This window comes from Chenopodium album, chromosome 19, assembly GCF_948465745.1.
Source record: "Chenopodium album chromosome 19, dcCheAlbu1.1, whole genome shotgun sequence".
Taxonomy (NCBI): domain Eukaryota; kingdom Viridiplantae; phylum Streptophyta; class Magnoliopsida; order Caryophyllales; family Amaranthaceae; genus Chenopodium; species Chenopodium album.
In genome coordinates, this window is record NC_137852.1 from 33,320,969 (window position 1) to 33,331,753 (window position 10,785).

Genomic DNA, 10,785 nt, shown 5'->3' on the forward strand with positions numbered 1-10,785 from the left:
CAAAATAACTTGAGATCCCCTTATCTCCCAACCAAGTTTTAAGCTGAGGCGTCTCAAACTGAGGGCCATTATCAAACACCATTGACATAGGAACCCCGTACCGGGTGATAATATTCTTCCAGATGAAGGAGATGACGTCTGATGTCTTGATGTTCGTTACCGCCTCAGCCTCTACCCACTTGGTAATGTAATCCACATCCACCAAGATGTAACGCTTACCGCCTAGGCCAAGCGTGTAAGGACCCAAAATGTCCATGCCCCATTTTGCAAACGGGATTGGGCTGTGGATGGCCGTCAGATCAGTAGCCGAACGGTGAATAAGTTTACCAAATTTTTGGCACTTGTCACATTTTCTCACCAATTCCCTGGCGTCTGCCTCTAGAGTGGGCCAAAAATAATGTCGTCTGGCTCTGACGGCTAGAGATCTCCCGCCTATATGGGAGGCGCAGAATCCTGAGTGCAAGTCTTCGAGAACTTCCTTCCCCTTTTTTGGGGTTACACACTTCAAAAAAGGCTTAAGAAACCCCGCCTTGAAGAGCTCTCCGTTTCTCAACTCGAAGCTTGCAGCTCGCTTTTTCAGAACGGCTGCCTCCTGTGGCGAATCAGGAAGTGTCCCGTCTTAGAGATATGACCGGATGCCATCCATCCAGGTAGAGCTTTGGTCTAGGACTCCAATGGGATCTTCATAGATGCTTCTTTTTTCATGTACTTCCCAAAAGACTGACCGAGGCGTATCAGATCATGGCAGGCGGAGGATGCAAGCTTTGAAAGGGCATCCGCCTGGTGATTATCAGACCTGGGTACTTGATTCAAATGAAACTCCTCAAGTGACCCAACCTCCTCTTTGACCGCCTGAAGATATTTGATCATAGCCGGGTGAGTTGCTTCAAATGTTCTGACGTGGGAAAATTAGGTCGTTGGACTAATCCTCCTAACCCAAACAAAATTTATAAACACTCAACAAACCTAAATACAAGTATAGAGGTAAGTCAAGGGTCGAACCCAAAGGAACGGTAATGTCTAAGTGCTTTCAATTATGTGCCTAAGCTAGGTCGAAGACGAAGGGTAAAAGAGGACACTAACAACTACTAAGACAAAGAAATCAAGCAAATAAAATTCTAGGGATTAGGATTCACTTATAATAGCAATGAACAATGCAAATTAGTTTAGGAAGTTGACTAAGTCAAGCAATGTGAGGGAAGATTAATTATGCAACCTAAAGAGCATATCAAGTTATTCTCCTGGAGGTCTTACTAGCGTCAACTACGATAAACTCTAGCTAGGAAACATCACAAGACACCTCAATCGTGTAAATACAAGCCACAAATCAATGGTCCGTATCAATGTGAACTTACAATGCAATCTAGTGTGAATAACTAGGGTGATCAAGCCTAAATCAAACACACACATGCACATAATCAATTAAACAATTTAATCACATCATCAACTCCATCAAAATCCCCAATCTACATCAATCCATTACATAATACAAGCTTCACCAAATCCCAAACCAAACAACTACTCTAGCAACATCATCAATTCAACAAACAACTAAGAAATCAACAATCTACAATCAAAGAATCAACAATCAAAGAAGAACAATAACTCTAATCAAACATCAACCATCAGATCATCAAAATCTAATCAAAATCAAACAATCTAAACATGAATACTAAGCAAAACAATAAATGAGATAGGGTTTAGAAATGCTCATTGATAATAGAGTAGATCTCCAATACAATTGTCACCATTGGATCTTCAATCTCTCAATCACCATTGAAATTCTTCACTTTCTCTCTCTAAAATCTACTCCTAAAACTAACCCCTAAATCTAGAGAGAGAAGCTCTCAACTAAGCTAAGAATATGATCTAATTCTAATTCTAATCTAATTCTAATTGTGTAATTGTTTCTCTCTACCCAAAAATGGGTATTTATAAATACAAGGATAAAAGAAAATAAAATAGAAAATAAAATAGAAAATAAAAATAAAGAGAAAAGGAAAAGGAAAGAAATAATAAAATAAAAGTAACAAAAGGAAAAGAAAGTAAAAAGGAAAATAGAAAATTAATTGGAAAATAAAATAAAACCAAAATCCCCAAATAAGGAATCAGGGGAGGCTTCGAATTGCTGCTCTAATATTGGGAATTATCCCATGCTTCGCACAACCATTCCCTTAATCAAGAACAATCAGAGCCGCTCATCATCATCAAACTTCATCAATCAACGACTCAAATAATACCCAGCTAGGTGTGGCCGCATTCGTAGAATGTGCGCCCGCACCTGCTGAGGTATGAATGAAGGAGGAGCAATGGCGGTTGCGGAGGAAAGGGAGGCGCAATTGGTGGTGACTGGTGGCGAAGGATGGAGTTGTTGCTGCTATTGCGTGGTGTGGTGGCTGTGATTTGAGGTGCGAAGGTGGCTGTGGGTGTGTTGTGTGTTGTGTGCATTTGGTGGTGAGTTGGAGGTGCGGTGGAGCTGCTGGGAGGAAACGTTGCGATTGGTGTTCGAATTGGGGAAATAAGGGAGTTGCTGGAGGAGGTTGGTGGCTGATTGGAGGCGCAATTAATGGGTAGTAGGGGCTGCTTTGTGCGGCTGGTGGTTGCGGCAGAGCAGGGGCTGCGGTGGCTGCTGTCCTGTTGGTTGCCGTGGTAGTTGAGGTGTTTGCTTGAGTGGTTGCGATTGCTGATTAGTTGCTGGTGGAAATGGTGGCTGACTTGACGGCGTGTTGGTGGCTGGCTAAAAGAGGTGGTTAATTGCGTGGTGAGGGAGTTGCGGGAACAGGGGAAATGGAGGAGAAGTTCCTGCCTCCTTTCTTCACCATCACTATCATCACCATGATGGTCACGAAGACCAAAGTGTGCAGTAGCTACACCAATTTGGACTTTGGAACAAACACCTACAAAACACACATAAAATCGAGAGATAAAATAAAGTGAAATAAAACTAAAACTGACAAATAAAAGTAAAAGAAATGAAATGAAAATTAAAATAATAAAGGAAAGAAAATATAATAAAATAAAAATAAAATAAAGTAAAGGAAAATGAAATGAAAATAAAATCAAATAAACTAAAGTAAAATAGAACTAAATCTATAAAATCTAAAATAAAGAGAAAACAACTAAAAAAACGAAAATATAAGAAATAAAGGAGAAAATACTATAAAACAATAGAAAGGTAGAAAAGAGAGAGAAAGCATAAAACCGAGCATTTATTGAGCAAGAAAGCAATGAAAAGAGGACAAAAAGGACCTAAATGCTCATCAAATGTGTGCCATTTATGACACACATCATGTTCCCTCATATTGGCTAACGACCAACTGGGAATCAGAGTAGGCGTCAATTTTTGTTGCCCCTGCCGCCTTACACATGCGGATTCCGACTAGCAGGGCTTCATATTCCGCCTCATTGTTTGAGGCCTGAAACTTGAACCGTAGTGCATACTCATATCTGTCCCCCTCAGGAGACTCATAAATTACGCCTGCACCACAACCGTTCTTTGTTGAACTCCCGTCTACATACACTTTCCAAACCTGATCAAGATTATCCGGAGCCACCGGACGGGTCATTTCCACAATGAAGTCGGCAAACGCCTGACCTTTCACTGCCTTTCTTGGTTCGTAAGTGATTTCAAGACTTTGCATTTCAATAGCCCATTTTAACATTCTGCCGGATTACTCCAAGGTAGACATTGGCCGCTTGAGTGGCTGATCGGTGTAAATCACCATCGATGAGCCAGAAAGTAAGGCTTCAACTTTTTGAATGCCATGTACAAAGCAAAACCAAATTTTTCAACCACGGGGTACCGGAGTTCAGCATTTTTAAGAACATGGCTAATGAAGTAAACTGAGAGCTGGACGCCGTCTCGCTCAGCAAGGAGAACGACACTGAGAGCATGATCTGAGACGGCCAAATACATATACAACGTCTCCCTAGGTAGAGGGCTGACCAGCCTAGGCAGAGAATGCAAGTTCTCTTTTAGCTTCTGGAATGTCGTCTCAGCATCGTCTCCCCATTCGAACCTGGTCTTCTTCCTGATTGCTTGGAAGAAGTAAAGGCATTTGTCACCTGACCGGCTGAGGAACCTTCCCAAGGCGACCAGGCAACCAGTTAGTCTCGAACTTCCTTGACAGAACGGGGTGACTTCATGTCAATGACCGCCTGTATCTTTTCGGGGTTAGCTGATGAGTGACATTTATGGCACTCATTTGGTTCCTTTTTGGATGATTTATATTTCATTTTATCTCTCTTTTCTTTAGTTTTCCTTAGTTTTATTCTTGTTTTCTTTATTTTATGCTTTTTGTAGTTAGTTTCTCTATTTCATGCTTTTTCTAGTTTACTTGTTATTTTTCACTTTTACTTGCTTTTTATCATTTGTTTGTAGGTGGTAATTGATTGTCCAAGAATTCCCGAGCTTCCTCTCTATGAGCTTTCATTGTTTTCATGCCTAGAGATGGTGCAAGAAGCTTCAAGTCAAGGGTGGATCCAAAAGGCAAGCTTCAAGGCTTTGTATACGCCTTCTTTATGGCTTATACTTTTCAAGAAATTCAAGAAAGTTTCTGCCTACTTTGTCCTCCATCATCATCATCTAGGATGTGTGCACCGCTTGAGCTAGGACGAAGAGAAGAAAGGGGAAAGACCTAGCCAGGTAGGGGTGAGCGTAGCAGGGTACCCTGTAAAAATATCGATACCCGGAACCGGAACCTGTTGCAACAGGTTCTTAAAAATAGGAACCGGAACCGGAACCTGTTGCAACAGGTTCCTAAGAATTGGGAACCGGAACCGGAACCTGAAGGTTCCGGTTCCTAAACAGGGTACCCTGTCTTTCAAAGTAAGCTTAATAGTTACTTGATAAATTGTGACAAATCTATATTTTTAAAAATGGATGTTCACAATAAAAGTTTACAACTTTAGTAAACTACTTCAAATATAACAAACCAACACTAATTGTCTAGAATATTTAATATCATATAGGTTCCGGTTTCATATACCCTATAGGGAACATGTACTAACAGGGTACCCTACAGGTTCTAGGTCCAAAATTTTATTACCCGGAACCGGAACCTGTTGCAACAGGTTCCTAATTTTATTACCCGGAACCGGAACCTGATCAACAGGTTCCGGGTTTGGAACCTGCGGTTCCGAACAGGTTCCGGTTCCATATCAGGGTACCCTGAATTTTTGCTCACCCCTATAGCCAGGTGCGGGCGCACCAAGGGAGTGTGCGGCCGCACATTGGTCGGGTGCGGCCGCACACCTGGTGCGTGCGGGCGCACCAGTCTGGGTGTGTCCCGTGCGCACCATTCTCTCTCCTCCGAGTGCCCGCACCTACGAGGGTCTATTTTTGGGCATCAATACCGACCTCCTCTTTGTATATATAGTTATTTCTACCTATTTTTAGTAAGAAGTTTTTAGATTGAATTTGGATAGTTAGTTTTCGGAGAATTTTAGAGAGAGAAACTCAAGAACTTTAGAGAGAGAAACTCATGATTTTTGGTGATTGCTCAAGAATTCCTCATTGTATTTGATCTTTAGATCATAAATTTGTAAGGATCTTCTTCTTGATTTCAATAAAAGTTTGATTCTAGTTGATTTCATTTGTTTTCCATGTTATTGATGATTGATTTGGTTAATGATTGAATTTGATTGATTGTTGGTTTAATCTTTGATTTCAATTATGTTGATGATGAAATTGATGATTGTTGTAGTTTTGATCTTGATTCCTATGGCTAGTGAGTAGTTTGCTAGCTAGGGAAATGGTGAAACATGTTTGAATAATGGATTAGAGTAATTTGGGGATAATTGATGGAGTTGATGATATGATTAAATTTGGTTGATAATTCATGTGCACGTGTGTGATTAATTGAGGTTTGGCCATCTTTGATTATTGCACTGGATTGCATTGTGAGCTTGCTATGATACGGACCATTGATTATTAACTTGCAATTTCACGATTGAGGTGCTTTGTGACGTTCCCTAGGTAGTGTTTAGCGTAGTTGACGCTAGTTAGACCTCTAGGTGAACCATCTTAGTATGCTCTTTTGGATACATGATGATCTTCCTTCATATCACTTGACTTAGTCAGTTTGACCTCCCAAATTACCATTTTCCATTACAATTACATGTTGATCCATTGCCCTAGTGTCTTTAGAGTGATTTCATATAAGTTCTTGCATCATTTAGCTCTAGCTCTAGTTTCCTTCATAAACCCATTTTACTTGACTTCGAAATAGCTTGACTTAGACATTGTGCATTCGACCTCCATTCCTTTGGGTTCGACCTTGACTTACCACTACGCTAAATAGGGGTTTGTTAAGTTACAAATTTTGTTTGATTGGGTGGGGTGGTAGCCCAACGACCTACCGTTCTCCTTCCCATCAAAATGGCGCCGTTGTCGGGGAATGGTGCTTTGAGTGCATGTACTGTTGTTGTTGAGTCTATTTCGTTTCATTTGCAAAATACAAAAAGATTTTACACTTTAGGCTACACTTGTAGCCGTGCTACTCATATTTTCTTTGAGTTTTGTATGCATAGGTCCCGAGATCGCTCATTTGTTCCCTTTTGATCCGGAGATTGAAAGAACTCTCTCAAGGAGGAGAGTAGCAAACAAGACCTTGAATTATAGTTCCTCAAGCGAAGAAGAGATTGAACAAGAGCAAGTCATGGGAGAACAACCAAGAGTTGCGTTGAAAGAATTGGGAGTACCCGGTGCATATAGGTTCGAGAGTGGCATAGCTCCACCTATTACACCGGCAAACGACTTTGAAATTCGGCCGGCAATGATCACCCTAATAGAGAGGAGACAATATAGCGGGGTAAAGAACGAGAGCCCATTGAACCATCTTAAGGAGTTTGAAAAATATTGCAACACGATCAAGGTTAATGGAGTGTCTCAAGAATTCATCCGCCTTAAGTTGTTCCCTTTTTCTCTCTTAGGAAGGTCTTTGGAATGGCTAGACAAATAGGTGAAGCCCAATTCATTGAGAACTTGGGATGATGTTACTAAAACTTTCTTGTCCCGTTTCGATCCTCAAAAGAAAACGGCGAAGGCAAGAGCTTTAATTCAAGGATTCAAGCAAAAGCCAAATGAGAGTCTTTATGAGGCATGGGAGAGATTCAAGGAGTACCAAATAGAGTGTCCTCACCACAAAATTCCAACATATCAATTGATCCAAATCTTCTACGGTGGTTTGAGTCCTCAAGGCAAGGCATGCCTTGATGGAGGGGCCGGTGGTCCAATCATGAACAAAACCGAAGAAGAAGTTCTGGACATAATAGAGGATGTGGTGACTTACTATAGATATTGGCAAGATGGGGAAAGAGATTCTTCAAGTAAGCAATCTTCGTTGTATTCGGTGGACCATCTCAATGCCATCAACAATCTTTCCTCTCAAATGACAAACTTGGGAAAGGAAATGACGGCGATCAAGGCCAAGTTGGAGAGTGTTTCTTCCTCTTCCCAAGCTCTAAATCTTCCCTCCCAAATTAAGGGGAGAGGTACTTCTTCTAACTCTCAAACTCCTTCTACTTCACATAATATGCCTATGGGATGTTTGTTTTGTGATGTATGTGGATCATATGACCATGATTCTAGCAATTGCAACAATGAATGTGTTGATGAATTTGACAGCAATGAGTGTGAACATGTTAATTTTGTGTCAAACAACAATGTTCAAAGGTTTGATAATCAAAGAGGCCAATGGAATAGGAATTACCAAAACCAAGGCAATTTTGACAACTATAATCATAATGGTGGTTATAGGAACCAAGGGAATCAAGGTTCTCGTGGTAACCATAACCAAGGTTATAGTGGCTAAAATCAAAGCCAAAATTATGGTAATCAAAACCAAAATTATGGTAATTAAAACCATGGTTATGTAAATCATAACCAAGGTAATGGTAACCATAATCATGGTGGTGGTAACCATAATCAAGGTTATGGTTCAAATCAAAATAGGGGTAATTGGAACAATCAAGGAAGGGGAAATTTTCAAAACAACGCTCAAAGAGGTCCCCCACCCGGTTTTGTTCCAAAGACTCAAGGTGAAAATTCCTATTCACAACCTTCTTCTCCTAGGACTACTTTGGAGGAGTTGATTGATAATCAAACCAAGATCATTAAAACCTATATGGCGGTTAGTGATAAGAAATTCAATGAGATGATGACCCACAATAAGATACTTGAGACTCAAATTACCCAATTAGCAAGCACTATTAAGGATTTTGCTAGTCCTTCATCTTTGCCTTCCCAAGGTGTTGAACCAAAGAAACCCGTGTACTCTATTGCCACAAGTGGTGGAAATGATTTTTATGAGGGAGTTTCTTGTTCAAAAGAGGAAAGAGATGAGATTGGTGCTATGGAGAATGAAGTGGAGAGGGTTGAGTCCAAGGAAATTTATTATGAGGTTGAGAAAAAAGAAGAATGTGTTGTTGAAAAGATGAGTGAGGTAGAGAGATTTCCCGATTTACCATATCCCCAAAAATATTTGAGATTCAAAATGGATGAGCAATTTGGAAAGTTCCTTGGAGTTCTTAAGGAAATTCATGATTCCACACCCTCTACCGAGCCAATTCCCGACATGCCTAAGTACTCCAAGTTTCTTAAGGAGATACTAGAGGAGAAGGAATATTTTGATGAGGGTAGTTCGGTGGAAGGAAGGAAGTGTTTTAGTGCTCTTATCCATGGTGAGCTTCCGGAGAAGATGGAAGATCCGGGGAATTTTTCAATCCCTTGTCAAATTAAGAAAATGGTTTTTGAGAATGCTTTGTGTGATCTAGGGGCTAGTGTGAGTATTATGCCCTTTTCGGTTTTCAAAAGGCTTGATCTAGGTGAGCTTCAACCATCTAATATAACACTTCAATTGGCCGATCGATCTTTTAAGCTTCCTAAGGGAAGAATTGATGATGTTCCTTTAAAGATTGGAGAGTTTGTCTTTCTCGTGGATTTTGTTGTTTTGGAAATTGAGGAGGATGAGCATATTCCAATCATTTTAGGGAGGCCTTTCTTAGCCACCTCGGGAGCTTTAATAGATGTGAAGGGAGGTCAAATCACTTTGAGATGTGGAAAATTGGAAGAGAGTTTTAAGTTGAAGCCAATGCATGAGTCCTTATCTTGTGTGCAAGATATAGCATGTGCTAGTTTTTCTCGTTCCATTGATGATATGTGCATGATTGATTCTTCTACTAACGATGTTTTTGAGGTTGTTGATGATGTTTGTGCAAGTCTTAATGATGTTAATGAAGAAGAATTTGTAATTCAAAAGCAAAGGGATGAGAAAGAAATTGAGATTCCAAATTGGTTCAAGCTTAATTCTCAAGATGAAGAGAAAGCCTCCATGATTAAAGATGTTGAAGTCAAGCCGAAGAAAAAGGCCCGTGACTCGAAGAAAGCAAGAAAAAGAAAGAAGTTGAGAAAGGAAAAGGAAGAATTTGAAAAGAATTTTGTGATGGTTTCATTAAGCAACGATGAGAAGTTGCTCAAAATTGAAGAAGATTTTGCTCTATCAACCACCTTGAAGAAGGTGGTGTTCTTTGATCCTCCATGATTTGGAGGAAGGGTCGAGCTTAGGACCTTAAGCAAGAGCTTCCCGGGAGGCAACCCAGAGTTTCTAACTTTTTCTCTTTGATTTTTGAATTTTCTTATTTTTTGTTTCTTTTATTTCTTTGTCTTTTCTTTCACTTTTCTACTTGATTGGATTTTTAGGATGACCTTTTGCGTAATTGGAATTCTACAAGTATGCATGATGAATGGAAGGTGTTCGTGGCACAAATCATATTTTATTCGATTCTAATCGAAATTTGAGGTAAAAGGGGTAAGAATTTTAGGGACGTAAGATAGGAAATTCATGTTTTGAAAATTGGAGGAAATTGATACTTAGTGAATTTTTGTGGTGAGCACATGAATTTTCAACTTTGAGGTCTTTGAAAATGATTTTAGCTACTGCCTATGTTGTTCCTCATCACCATCATGATTCATGTGCGCACCCAAATAGGCAGTAAGTATCAAAATGATGAGAAAAAGAAGGATTTAGAAGCGCCCAGTTTGTGCGGCCGCACACGAGGCCTGTGCGGGCGCACCAGCAGCATGTGCGGCCGCACACTTGCTGCCATGCTCCTTATTTTCCTTCTTATTCTTTTTCTCATTCCTTCATTCATCCTCTTCTAGCTCACGAAAACCTCCTTCAAACCCTTCTCCTTGTGCGCACCTCCAACCCCCTCATTCATCATCAAAAATCACTCAAATCCTCACCAAAATCACTCCATTTTCAATTAAAATCACTCACAAAGCTTTGTACACTACAAATTCCTCACAAATTGACCCAAATTTCACTCACTCTCTCTCCTACTCTTGGTGGCCGAATTTGGGGCTTTCTTTGTGGGTTTGAATTGGTTGCTATAAGTTGATTAATCTTGCTTCTTTTATGGTATAATCACTAATCCTTGCTTTAATTTTGCCATTTATATCATAAATTTGCATAGATTGAAAATTTGTATGAGCGTGAATAGTGTAGCTGTAGTATTGATTTTGTGATTTTTAATGCTTGATCTTGATATTGGTTGTGATTTGGTGATGTTTGTTTGATTGATTCTGCATAACATTGTGTTGTTTGTTGATTTTGTAGTTATTCTCATCATTTTTGGTTGAAATCTTGTGAGTTGAATTTTTGGAGTATTGGTAGTATATGCTGATTGTGGTATTGGTCTTGTGGTTATTCTTGGATTTTTGAAAAGGAGTTTTTCTTGGATTATTGGTGTTGTTGATTGGTTTGGAATTGGTTTTGATTGAAA

The 10,785-nt window shown here is 39.9% G+C and overlaps 1 pseudogene; it reads right to left on the reverse strand.

Annotated features, from left to right (window-relative positions):
* Nucleotides 1-7,051: 7,051 nt before the first annotated feature.
* LOC145596212 (small nucleolar RNA R71) lies at nt 7,052-7,150 on the reverse strand (annotated as a pseudogene).
* Between the last annotated feature and the right edge of the window lie 3,635 nt (nt 7,151-10,785).